The sequence below is a fragment of the Artemia franciscana genome, chromosome 13, assembly GCF_032884065.1.
Source record: "Artemia franciscana chromosome 13, ASM3288406v1, whole genome shotgun sequence".
Taxonomy (NCBI): domain Eukaryota; kingdom Metazoa; phylum Arthropoda; class Branchiopoda; order Anostraca; family Artemiidae; genus Artemia; species Artemia franciscana.
Window position 1 is genome coordinate 14,484,779 of NC_088875.1, and position 13,814 is coordinate 14,498,592.

Consider the following 13,814-nt stretch of genomic DNA (forward strand, 5'->3'; position numbering starts at 1 on the left):
ACCTTTTCAACTTAAGAGATTTCAATTCCCAATTTGATTAGCATTTGGCAATCACCATCAGCAAAGCTCAGGGGCAATCATTAGAAAAATGCGGTATAGATCTTAATACAGATTGTTTTTCTCATGGGACAATTGTATGTTGCATATTCAAGGGTCAGAAGACCTGACAATCTATTAAAATGCACAGACAATGGGACAGCGAAGAATGTTGTTTATTCGCAAGTTTTACGTGTATATTCAATATGTTTATCTATCTATCTATGTATCTATGTAAAAAAAAGTTGTAAGTATACATGTTTGTTTGTTTGTAAAAAGAGGGTTTGCATATGACGCTCATTATAGGTATATAAGGCTTCGTATATGCACAGACAATGAGACACCGAGAATGTTGTATATTGGCAAGTTTTACCGTAGTTAAAAACATATACATACATATATAAATATATATATATATATATATATATATATATATATATATATATATATATGTATTATATATATATATTATATATATATATATATATATATATATATATATATATATATATATATATATATATATATATATATATATATATATATATATATATATATATATATATATATATATATATATATATTCACAGGTGGAACACAGGGACAAAACTACAATGGTGGGTAACTAATATGGCGTTTACTGACTTACGCGTGCGGGGGGGGGGGGGCTTGGGGGCGCGAAACAACCCCGGCAACTTGGTTGCCGTGCTTTGCACCACCCCAAGAGCTAGTATATAAGAATAAGTTGGTTTTATGTTTTGACGACAGACGTCACTATAAGGAGTGAACACTCTGACGTCATGGATGTGTTTTGAATGTTTGTATAAGACGTCATTATAAGTATATAAGGGTTTCGATTCAAAGAGAATATTTATTATAAATCCTACAATTGCAGAAGAAACATCCGAAGAATCAAATCATGTAAGTTTTAGAATAAATCCTACAATGGTAGAAGAAACAGCCAAGGAAATGGCTGAAAGATTTAATGCCAAAAGACTTGCGGCTAAAAGAGAAAGTAAGAAAAGAAAGCGTGCCGAGGAATCACAAAAACAACGTGAAAACAAGCTTGCGTCTCAAAGAGAAATTACCAAAAAAATTGTGCCGAGGAATCACAAGAACAACATGAAAACAGGCTCTGGGCTCAAACAGATAATATAAAAGGAAAGCGTGCCAAGGAATCCCAAGAACAGCGTGAAAACAGGCTTGAGGCTCAAAGAAAAATTACCAAAAAAATAACACCAAGGAATCACAAGAACAACGTGAAAACAGGCTTGCGGATCAAAGAGATGTTGCCAAAAGAAAGCATGCTGAGGAATCACAAGAGCAACATCATGGCATTCAGGTACAGCCCAGTCAATGATTATAGCTGAGTAGATGCGTTCAAATCGGGACTATGTCTAGGAAATTGTCCCCTATTGCAAGGCCTTGAAATTAAATGGTGAAACAATGGGAATGTGTTACACCTCAGGAAAAGTTAAACTTCCTCAAAATGGCTGCACCACCAGAACCATTGAAGACGTTATGACGTTAAAGAACGGGTTCACCGGACACAAGGAATATAAATGACGACCGGGACACTAAAAGAGAAATTAGAGACCGGGACACAAATGACGACCGGAACACAGGGAATATAAATAACCAGCGGGACACTCAAAGAGAAACTACAGACGAGACACCGGGAAACAAATGACGACCATGAAACAGGGAATATAAATGACGACCGGGACAAAAGGTAACAAGTACCATTGGGGACACCTGAAGGGCACAGGGGGGATATATAAATGACGACGGGGACAAAGGGAATATTTGATTAGCAATCACCATCAACAAAGCTCAATGGCAATCATTAGAAAAATGCGGTATAAATCTTAATACGAATTGTATTCCCATTGACAAATATATGTTGCATGTTCAAGAGTCACTAAACCTGACAATCTATTTATATGCACAGGACAATGGGACAGCAAAGTATGTTATATATTCGCAAGTTTTACGTAGATAAAAATATAAATATATCTATATATATTCACAGGTGGAACACTGGGGACACAACTACAATGGCGCGTAACTAATATTGCGCGTAGCTACTCACGCACGCGAGGGGGGCTTTGGGGGGTGCGAAGCGTCCCAGCTAGGTGTTGTTGTGGCACGAAACGCCACACCGACAGCTAGTATATATATATATATATATATATATATATATATATATATATATATATATATATATATATATATATATATATATATATATATATATATAAAGGCTGTTTCTAGTACAGGTTGAAAACAGGCTTGCGGATAATAGAGAAAGTATGTAAAGAAAGCGTGCCGAGGAACCATAACAACAGCGTGAAAAAAAGGCTTGTGTCTCAAAGAGAAATCGCAAAAAAAAGCGTGCAGAGGAATCACAAGAGAAACCAGAAAATTTTCGCCTGGCCTTCAGGTACGGAACAGTCGATGATTATAGCTTGAGAAGATGTGTTGAAATCGGGACCTATATCTAGAATTTGTCCCCTATTGCAAGGCCTTGGAATTTAATGTTGAAACAATGGGAATGTGTTGCACCTCAGGAAAACTTAAACTTCCTCAGATGGCTGCACCACCAGAACCATGAAGACGCTATGACGTTACAGAAACGGGACACCGAGGACACAAGGAATATAAATGACGGACTGGAGACACTAAAAGAGAAATTATAGACCGGGACACAAATGACGACTGGGACACAGGGAATATAAATTTTAATATTAAAATAAATGATAATGATAAAAAGTTCCCTTTCCTATATTGGACTGTAAAATTTCATAAGAATCAACCTAAACCACGGTTTATTGCTGGAGCAGCTAAATGTCTAACCCGCATTGCTGCTACTGACCTCTCTTTAATTTTAAAGGAAATTGTAAATAAACTTAAAAACCTATTGTTCTGGTATTAAAAAGATTTCGAATTTTAATCCCATATTGGAGTGTTAATAATTCACTGCAGATGATAGAGTCTTTAACAATGGTTTCAGCTAAAAGAATTGAGTCTTTCGATTTTGCAACAATGTATACTAATTTATCACTTAATGTAGTGTTAGATAATTAAAAATTGTTATCAAGAAATCTTTCCTCTCATCAAGTAAAAGGTTCTTAAAAATTGACACTTAAAATAAAAAAGCTATATGGACAAATTGCTTTAGTACCACAGTTAACTTGAGATGTTACAGCTTGGACATGATTTTTGAGTTATTAGAATTTGTTTTATACAATACTTATATAAGATTGGTGGTGATTTGTAAAAGCAGATCGTGGGAATTCCCATGGAGGGGAATGCCAGCCCATTTATAGCTGATTTGTTTTTAAGTTAATTAGAATATAAATGTAGGATGGAGAAGAATAATCCAAATAATTTAAAACATGTTTTGTCAAATAATAAAAGATATTTAGATGATATATTGGTCCTAAATTGTAAGAATTTCATTGATATTTCTAAAAATATATATCCATCAGAGCTTACTCTTGAACCTAGTCATGGGCGCTGGTCATGAAGATCATTTCTTAGATTTAAATGTTAATATATGTGATAATAATAAATTAAGTTTTAAAATGATGTAATTTTTAAAATGAATAATAAAACGGATCATTTTGATTTTGAAGTGATTAGTTTTCCATTCCCTGAAAGTAATATACATTCAAATATCACATATTCTGCGTTTTTTCTCACAGTTACTTCGTTATGAAGGGATTTCAAGTAATTATATTGATTTTAAAAATAGATGTAAAATCTTAAGCCAAAAATTGATATCAAGATGTTTTTCTGCAAATAAATTAACTTGGCAATTTAAAAAATGTAGTTTTCATTATAACGAACTTTTAAATAAATATCAAAAGAATATATGGAAATACTTAAAGAATTTTTCAACTAATTCGGAAGTTCGACAAATGATGATGCAGCCCACATTTTTATTTTTAATTGTGTGTTTCTAATAGAGCAGATTTAAAAAAAAAGCCATATGGTAAAGACGAATTCTATAATTGTGTAGTTCATTAATATTTTTTGCAATGTGTTAATATTTGTGATTTGGTAAATTTAATCATATTCAGTTTACCTATTGTTGCTAAAAAGAGGGATATATTAACAGGATAAGCTTGTTTTGGTGTTACTTGGTTGTTTTACATTTGCTGTCTTTTTTTTTCATAGCCACGTATTTTGGGGGTGATATTCTGTGGTAGCCACAACACTTGGCTGGGTAGAGAATTTAAAGTGGTGAAACCCAATAGGCCAGTGTATTCTCTTGATGAGCCCTTGTGTTGGGTTGTTGCCTCTGAACTATTTGATTTATTATTTTTTCTATTGTTTGGTAAATGACGACTTATACTTATTGACGACATGACGGCCTGTCCATGGATTATTCTTTATGGTTGATTGTGTTTTGCTATGCTGTTTGACCTATGTGATTGTATGGATGAGTAGGGTTAAGACCTCATTCAAGTACTGGTCTATATTAATCACTAATTTAGGAAAACAGTCTTCCTTTTCTCCTTCTGTCTCATTTTTTCATGTGTTTGTGCTGTTGCATTGGTGATTTCTCTTTTCATGATATTATTCCAAGGTTGGATCCAGTGTTGGTGGAGAAAATGTTTTAATTTTCTCCCCGACAAACCTTTACCCTGGTCCAGGTTTTTTAACCTGATATTGTTAATTATTGTTGAGATGGCACTTATGCAAATTTCATGTTCTTTTTTTTAAGTATTTATTGACCTATTGACCTTGGATTTGGACTTGGATTTCCTTTTGGACTTGACTGCCTGTCCATGGATTATCTTTGTGGTTGATTGTGTTTGGCTATGCTGTTTAACCTATGTGATTGTATGGGATGAGTAGGGTTAAGGCCTCATTGAAGTGCTGGTCTGAATTAATCACTAATTTAGAAAAACAATCTTCCTTTTCTCCTTTATTTTTCTTATGTGTTTGTGCTGCTGCATTGGTGATTTTCCTTTCATGATATTATTCCAGGTTGGATCCAGTGCTGGTGGAGAAAATGTTTTAGTTTTCTCCCCGACAGACCTTTACCCCGGTCCAGGTTTTTGACTGCCTGTCCATGGATTATTCTTTATGGTTGATTGTGTTTGGCTATGCTGTTTGACCTATGCTATTGTATGGATGAGTAGGGTTAAGGCCTCATTCAAGTGATGGTCTATATTAATCACTAATTTAGGAAAACAGTCTTCCTTTTCTCCTTCTGTCTCTTTTTTTTTTCTTATGTGTTTTGTGCTGTTGCATTGGTGATTTCTCTTTTTATGATATATATATACATATATATATATATATATATATATATATATATATATATATATATATATATATATATATACATATATATATATATATATATATATATATATATATATATATATATATATATATATATATTATATATATATATATATATATATATACAGGTGGGACATAGGGACACAACTACAACGCGGCGTAACTAATAATGCGCGATAAAAGCTAAAATAAGAAAAAACCTAAAAAGAAAAAAACTAAAAAAGGAAAAAAATAAAAAAGATAAAAAACTAAAAAGAAAAAAAAGCTAAAAAAACGAAAAAAGTGGCAAAACTAAAAAAAAAGCTAAAAAAGAAAAAAACTAAAACAGAAACTATATCTATATTTAAATAAATAAGCTGGTTTGTATTTGATGTCATTATAAGTATATAAGGCTTGGGATACAAATGACGACCGGGACACAGGGGATATAACTGACGACCGGGACACATGGGCACAACTACAACGGGGACACCGGGGGCCACAGGGGGGATATATAAATGACGACGGGGACAAAGGGAATGTTCGATTAGCAATCACCATTAACAAAGCTCAAGGGCAATCATTAACATAATAAGTTATAGATCTGAATTTGGATTGTTTTTCCCATGGACAATTATATGTTGCATGTTCAAGAGTCGCTAAGCCTGACAATCTGTTTATATGCAAAGGACAACGGGACAGCATAAAAATGTTGTATATTCGCAAGTTTTACGTAGTTAATATATATATATATATATATATATATATATATATATATATATATATATATATATATATATATATATATATATATATATAGATATATATATATACTAGCTGTTGGGATGGCGTTTTGCGCCACCCCAACACCTAGTTGGTGGGGGCACTTGGCGCCCCCCCCAGGCCTCCCCGGACGCGTAAGTCGTTACGCGCCATATTTGTTACGCGCCATTGGGGTTTTGTCCCTGTGTCCCACCTGTGAGGATATATATATATATATATATATATATATATTATATATATATATATATATATAATATATATATATATATATATATATATATATATATATATATATATATATATATATATATATATATATATATATATATATATATATATATATATATAATATATATATATATATATATATATATATATATATATATATTTGTTTTTAACTACGTAAAACTTGCCTATTAGAACATTTTTCGCTGTCCCATTGTCTGTGCATATAAATAGATTGTCAGGTTTACCGACTCTTGAACATGCAACATATAATTGTCCATGGGAAAAACAATTGGTATTAAGATCTAAACCTCATTATTCTAGTGATTGCCCTTGAGCTTTGTTGATGGTGATTGCTAATCGAACATTCCCTCTGTCCCGGTCGTCATTTATATATCCCCCCTGTGCCCCCCGGCGTCTCCGTTGTAGTTGTGTCCCTGTTTCCTGGTCGTTATTTATATTCCCTGTGTCCGGTCGTTATTTTTGTCCCGGTGTCCCAGTCTGTACTTTTTCTTTGAGTGTCCTGGTCGTCATTTATATTCCCTGTGTCCCGGTTTCCCGATCGTCATTTGTGTCCCGGTGTCCCGGTCTGTAATTTCGTCAGTTGACAAACATGACGGCAGTCGACAAACAACTTCATGACGGAATAATGCTCAATCCTTATAATGACGTCAGACGACACACAAACATGACGTCAGTACACACAAACATGACATCAGTCGACAGACAAACAAACAAACAACTTATATATATATATATATATATATATATATATATATATATATATATATATATATATATATATATATATATATATATATATATATATATATATATATATATATATATATATATATTTAAATATTGAACAGGAGCTTTCTATGAACATACTCTGACTTTTGTTCAATATACTGTGAGTTCATGTTCAATAGACAGTTTTTGAAAGAAAGAAAAGTCAGTCAGACAAAAGTCAGAAAGACAGTGTTTGAAAGAAAGTTGACACTTTCTCTCAATTTTACTTTTTAAAACAGTAGAAAAATTTAGCGTAAAGAGCGTGGCGTTGAGGAGGGACCAGCCCCTTTCATATACGAAGTAATTTCTGTTCGTTTTAAGTTTTAATGTCATACCTTACTTTCAATTGAAAAAACTTGTTTTTTATTCAGTTTCTGAACGTTTTGGAATTAATGTTTGCTTTGATTTTGGCTCGCCGCATATGAATAATAAAAAAGGAAATTTGCATTTTATTCCAGAGAAATTGCCTACGGATTGTTCTGGGTACCCGGCTGACTGACAGTATTTCAAACAGTAGGTTGTACGAAAAGTGTGGTTCAATCCCGCTTTCTGGGGCTATAATGAAAGAAAGGTTGAGATGGCTAGGCCACGTTCTACGGATGAAGGATGACAGATTACCGAAGATTGTCCTTTTTGGCCAACCGTCTGGGGCTACACGGAAAGCAGGTCGTCCTTGTCTGGGTTGGGAGGATGTCATAAATAAGGATTTAAAGGAAATGGGAACTTCCTGGGAGGGTGTAAAGAGGGAGGCTTTAAATAGATTAGGTTGGAGGAGGAGCGTGCGTAGCTGTGTTGGCCTCAGGCGGCTTGGTGCTGCAGTGAGTTATTATTAGTAGTAGTAGTAGTAGTAGTAAATGGCTTTGTCATGGTTTTTATCGAATGATTTTGGGAAAAATGAGCCATGGAAGAGGCCTTGTCCCCCCCCCCAGTTTTTGGGTTGCTTAAAAAGGCAACTAGAACATTTAATTTTTACAAACGTTTTTATTAGTAAAAGATATACGTAACTTACGAATTAGCTTACGCACCGAACTTTTGTATTCGTATGTTTTTATTACGTTTATGAGGGAGTTTACCCCCTCAGCAGTACCTCGCTCTTTACAAAAAAGCTTAGGTTTTGTTCTTAATCCCTTAAGAATGACCCCTGAATCACAAAGGCCGTAGAATAAATAGTTGAAATTACTTTAAATACTTTAGCAGAAAGAGTGAGGTATTGAGGAGTGGACGAATCCCCTCATATGCGTAGTAATTTTTGCTCGTTTTAATGCTGCTCCTTACTTTCAGATGAAAAAACTTTTTCATATTTATTTTTTATTGAGTTTTTAAATAATGCTAGAAAATCCTGCGCTCCCTTCATGGAAATTTTCTTCCCCCATGACAAATTACTCCATGGAAAGTCCCCCCAAATTATCCCCCTTTTCTCAAAAACTCTCCCCCCCAACCAAAAAAATCTGTCTGAAAACGTCTGTACACTTCCAATAAGCATCACTATATGTAAGCAAAGGTCAAAGTTTGTAACTTGTAGCCCCTCCCACGGGAACTGTGGGGGAGTAAGTCGTCCTCAAAGACATATTTATAAGGGTTTTCGACTATGTTGAAGAAAATGGCGATCTCAGAATTTTGATCCGATGACTTTGGAAAAATGATTAGCGTGGGAGGGGGCCTAAGTGCCCTCAAATTTTTTGGTCACTTAAAACGGGCACTAGAACGTTTTATTTCCGTTAAAATAAGCCCTCTTGCAACATTCTAAGACCACTGGGTCGATACGATCACCCCTGGGGAAAAAACAACAAAAAACAAGCAAACAAACAAACAAACAAATAAACATGCATTCGTGATCAGCCTCCTGGCAGAAAATACAAAATTCCACATATTCGTAGATAAGAGCTTGAAACTTCTAAGGTATGGTTCTCTGATATGCTGAATCAGATGGTGTGATTTTCGTTAAGATTATATAACTTTTAAGGGGTGTTCCTCCTATTTTCTAAAATAAGCCAAATTTCCTCAGACTCGTAAGAGATGGGTAAGAGTAAAATTGATTAATTTTATATATTAAAATCAGCATTAAAATACGATTCTTTTGATGTAGCTATTTCTGACAAAATTCCGTTTTTTAGAGTTTTGGTTACTATTGAGCCGAGTCGCTCCCTACTACAGTTCGTTACCACGAACTGTTTGATAATCTTTTTTAACCTTGACCTCTTGACAACCATCTTACTTTTGTGTTCTAGCTGTGTAGTTGAAGTCCTTATCCTTACAGAGATTTGAAAATAAGTGACTGTTAAGGGCATGGCTCTTAATAAAATTTGTGAAATTAACAGCATCCTGAAAAATATCGTTCAATTCTGGTACTATCAATCAAGAAGCACCCAAAGGATTTTTACATATCGAGACTGTAAGGTCCCGTCGGTCGCAAAAGAGTTAAACTGAGTAATTCGGAAACATGGCCTTCAATCACAATCATACAATGGCTAAATGAAAATAACACGAAATGTTTATATAATTTATTCGAAATAACACTTAGAAATTTTGTTGATAATATTTATCAGGATTATTTCAGCTTTAAGAGATTGACAAAAATAAATCTACATTTTAAAAAAATCTTTATAACATCTTCTGATTCATAGTAAATTTAAACAAGATATTATAATGACCGGAATAGAAATGATCGGAATAGAAATTCTTGTTAGGAAACAGTCTTTCCTAACAAAAAGATTTTATGATATATTTATCTATGATGATTGTTATTTTTCTTTATAACGATAATTTTACAAGTTAAAAAACATCTTTTGTTAAATTGTATTTTTATCACTCGTGACCTGATAATTTTGCTACGCAACCCATAGTTTAAGAAGCCCTGTTTTAGATGTACCTCTTATTGCTTTTGCAGATGACGTGCTCAACCCCAGCCGATTGGTAGAGGAGTCTTAGAAATTTTCTCCCATTCTGAGTCTAGAACATTTAAAGCTAAATCTTATTTCTAAAGCTGAAAAGTCAAAAATGTTACTATTCAAGGGGGGCCCAATTCTTGAAGAATATACAGTTGATTTTGAAAGAGTACTGCTTGCTCCTAAGCCAGAAATCAAAAATCTGTACCTCTAAATTGGCGACTCTCTTAAAGCCTCTAGAGTGCTCCTAATCCATCATTTCCAATGCCAAAAGTCCAATGCATACTGTTACACAGCATCAACAAACCCTGCTTTGATCAATGGCTACTAGCTAAATTGGAAAACTCATATGCCATTTCCAATTTCATTTTTTTACCTTGAACTTTTTGGGCGTACTTTCTTTACAATGCTTCAAAACAATTCTGGTGACCTTATCACCAGTATACTAAATATCTGTTTGGCCTCCAACCATCGGCTAGTAATTCTTGGACAAATATGAGATAACATACTATACACCACTATGTTGCAATTGGCAGATGCATTAACGCTTATAATATACGTATAAATGGACAACAATAGTGTTCCCATATAAATGAGTAATTGTATCGTGTTTTTCGTAATTATTGTGCTTGTCACGTGTACTGTGCTTTTGTAATTATTCGGCTAATTAATGTGCAGGGTATTTATCTTGTGATTTTTTTTTTTTATTTTCCTCTTTTTTTATTCTTTTATAATCCGTTTGGTTTGATGTTTATAACTGGTCATAAGTAAATTTAATTCACTTCAGTTCAATACCTGTATTGGATATTGAATAAAATGACAAATTCATACCTTTTCTGTGTCTATAACATTTTCTCGCATAGGGTATACGCTGTGAGAGAATTGTTAAGCAATTTCAATTTGCAGTCTGGTATAGGCAGCTTTATACTCTTTGATATAGAGCTTCAATAGTTTTAGTCAGTTTATTGAATATAAGAATGATGTTTTGGTAATACTGGACGCTTTTCATCCACCCACCCCAATGTATCCTTCCTCGCAGTGGACCTGAACTAGTTTGAAAATAGAGGCGATTTATAGGAATGTAATTGTAGAAGACATTATTTGCTTAGAAATTATTTCTTCAACAGCATTGGAGGAGTCTTAGTACTTCTCTGGCCCCTTCTTTGCCATCCAAATAAACAATTTTTCCAAATATTGAGGATTTAATTCATTACGAGAGTGCCAGAAAGGCAAGGAACAAACTGAGCTTTCAGAAAACACCAAGAAAAAAAAAACTATTTTAGTTGCAAGTTCAGAGAGGACAAGGGTAAAGCTAAAATTAACAACGCAAATTATCATTGAATATAGGAGGAAAAATACATTCTCTTTCTTTGTATAAATTAAATAAAAAAAACTAATTTCTTTAGCTGAAAGTAAGGAGCGACATTAAAACTTAAAACGAACAAACATTACTCCGTATTTGAAATGAATTGTCCCCTCTGCAATCCCTCGCTCTTTACGCTAAAGCTTTTAATTGTTTTAAAAAGTAGAATTGTGGCAAAGAGTCAAACTTTAGCGTAAAGAGCGAGGGATTGCGGAGGGGACAACTCATTTCAAATGCGGAGTAATTTCTGTTCGTTTTAAGTTTTAATGTCGCTCCTTACTTTCAGCTAAAAAAAAATAGTTTTTTTTTATTTAATTTCTGAACGTTTTTGAATTAATGCATGTATGGTTTGGGCTCTCCGCACATAAATTATTAAAATGAAATTTGTATATTAATTCTTTTTTGGCTAAATGTCTTTCTCTTAGTTTTGATCAGACGATTTTGAGAAATAAGGGGTGGAGAAGGAGGACTAGTTGCCCTCCAATTTTTCGGTTACTTAAAAAGGTAACTAGAACTTTTAATTTTTAACGAATGTTTTTATTAGTAAAAAATATACGTAACTTAAGAATTAACTTACGTAACAAACTTTCATAACCTTATATTTTTATTATGTATACGAGGGGGTTTGTACCCTCGTTAACACCTCTCTCTTTACAATAAATCGTAAGTTTTGTTCCAATTCTTTAAGAATGACCCCTGAATCAGAAAGGCCGTAGAATATATAGTTGAAATTACTAAAAATACTTTAGCATAAAGAGCGAGGTATTTATCTCCTCCTAAATACCTCGCTGTTTATACTAAAGTATTTTTAGAACCCCTCATATGCGTAATAATCTCTATTCGTTTTAAGTTTCAGTGCTACTTCTTCCTTTCATTTGAAAAAACTTTTTCATGTTTATTTTTCACTGTTTTCTTATAGTAATGCTAGAGAATCCTGCGCCCTTGTCATTGAATTTTTCTTCCCCCATGACAGATTCCTCCAAGGAAAGATCCTCCAACATAGCCCCTTCTCCTCAGCCCCACCCCCAAACAAAATAAAATCCCCCTGAAAACGTTAGTACACTTCCCAATACCCATTACTTTATGTAAACACTGGTCAAAGTTTCTAACTTGCAGCCCCTCCCCCAGGGATTGTGGGGGAGTAAGTCATCCCCAAAGACATAGTTATTATGGTTTTCGACTATGCTGAACAAAATGGTTATCTCAAAATTTTGATCCGTTGACTTTGAGAAAAAAATGAGCGTGGGAGGGGGCCTAGAAGCCCGCCGATTTTTTTGGTAACTTAAAAAGGGCGCTAGAACTTTTCATTTCCGTTAGAATGAGCCCTCTTGCAACATTCTAGGACCACTTGGTCGATACGATGACCCCTGGGAAAAAAAAACAAAAAACAAATAAACACGCACCCGTGATTTGTCTTTCGGCAAAAAATACAAAATTCCACATTTTTATGGATAAGAGCTTGAAACTTCTACAGTAGGGTTGCCTGATACGCTGAATCTGATGGTGTCATTTTCGTTAAGATCCTATGACTTTTAGGGGGTGTTACCCCCTATTTTCCTAAATAGGGCAAATTTTCTCAGGCTCGTAACTTTTGATAGGTAAGACTAAACTTGATTAAACTTATATATTTAAAATCAGCATTAAAATGCAACTCTTTTGATGTAGCTATTGATATCAGAATTCAATGTTTTAGAGTTTTGGTTACTATTGAGCCGGGTCGCTCCTTACTACAGTTCGTTACCACGAACTGTTTGATATTGACAAGACCTGCGTAAATGATAAAGCCATTGTCGCCAAGCATTTTGGCTGGTTATATCTTAAAATAGGGATTTCTGCTAAAGAGGATGCTAGAATATATTAAGATTTCTTATGAGTTATTGAATGATCATGAATAGGGACTGGGTATTTGGTTCGAAAAATGTAAATTTTATATTGTTTTAGGAATTATTAAAAACATTGAACCAATACTTGATTGATGGTATAATTCCGATGAAACTCAAGGCCAGGACGATAAACATACTTCCTATTCCCCTTTTTAATATAATAAAATCACCGACAATAGATATATTCCCGGAAGTTGCAAAAGAGGCTAAAGTGAATCCATATCAAACAGTTTGTGGTAACGAACTGTAGTAAGGAGCGACCCAGCTCAAAAGTAACCAAAACTCTAAAAAAATGAATTTTGATATCAATAGCTACATCAAAAGAATCACATTTTAATGCTGATTTTAAATATATAAGTTTCATCAAGTTTAGTCTTACCCATCAAAAGTTACGAGCCTGAGAAAATTTGCCTTATTTAGGAAAATAGGGGAAACACCCCCTAAAAAACTTAAGATCTTAACGAAAATGACACCATTAGATTCAACGTATTAGAGAACCCCACTGTAGAAGTTTCAAGCTCCTATCTACAAAAAAGTGGAATTTTGTATTTT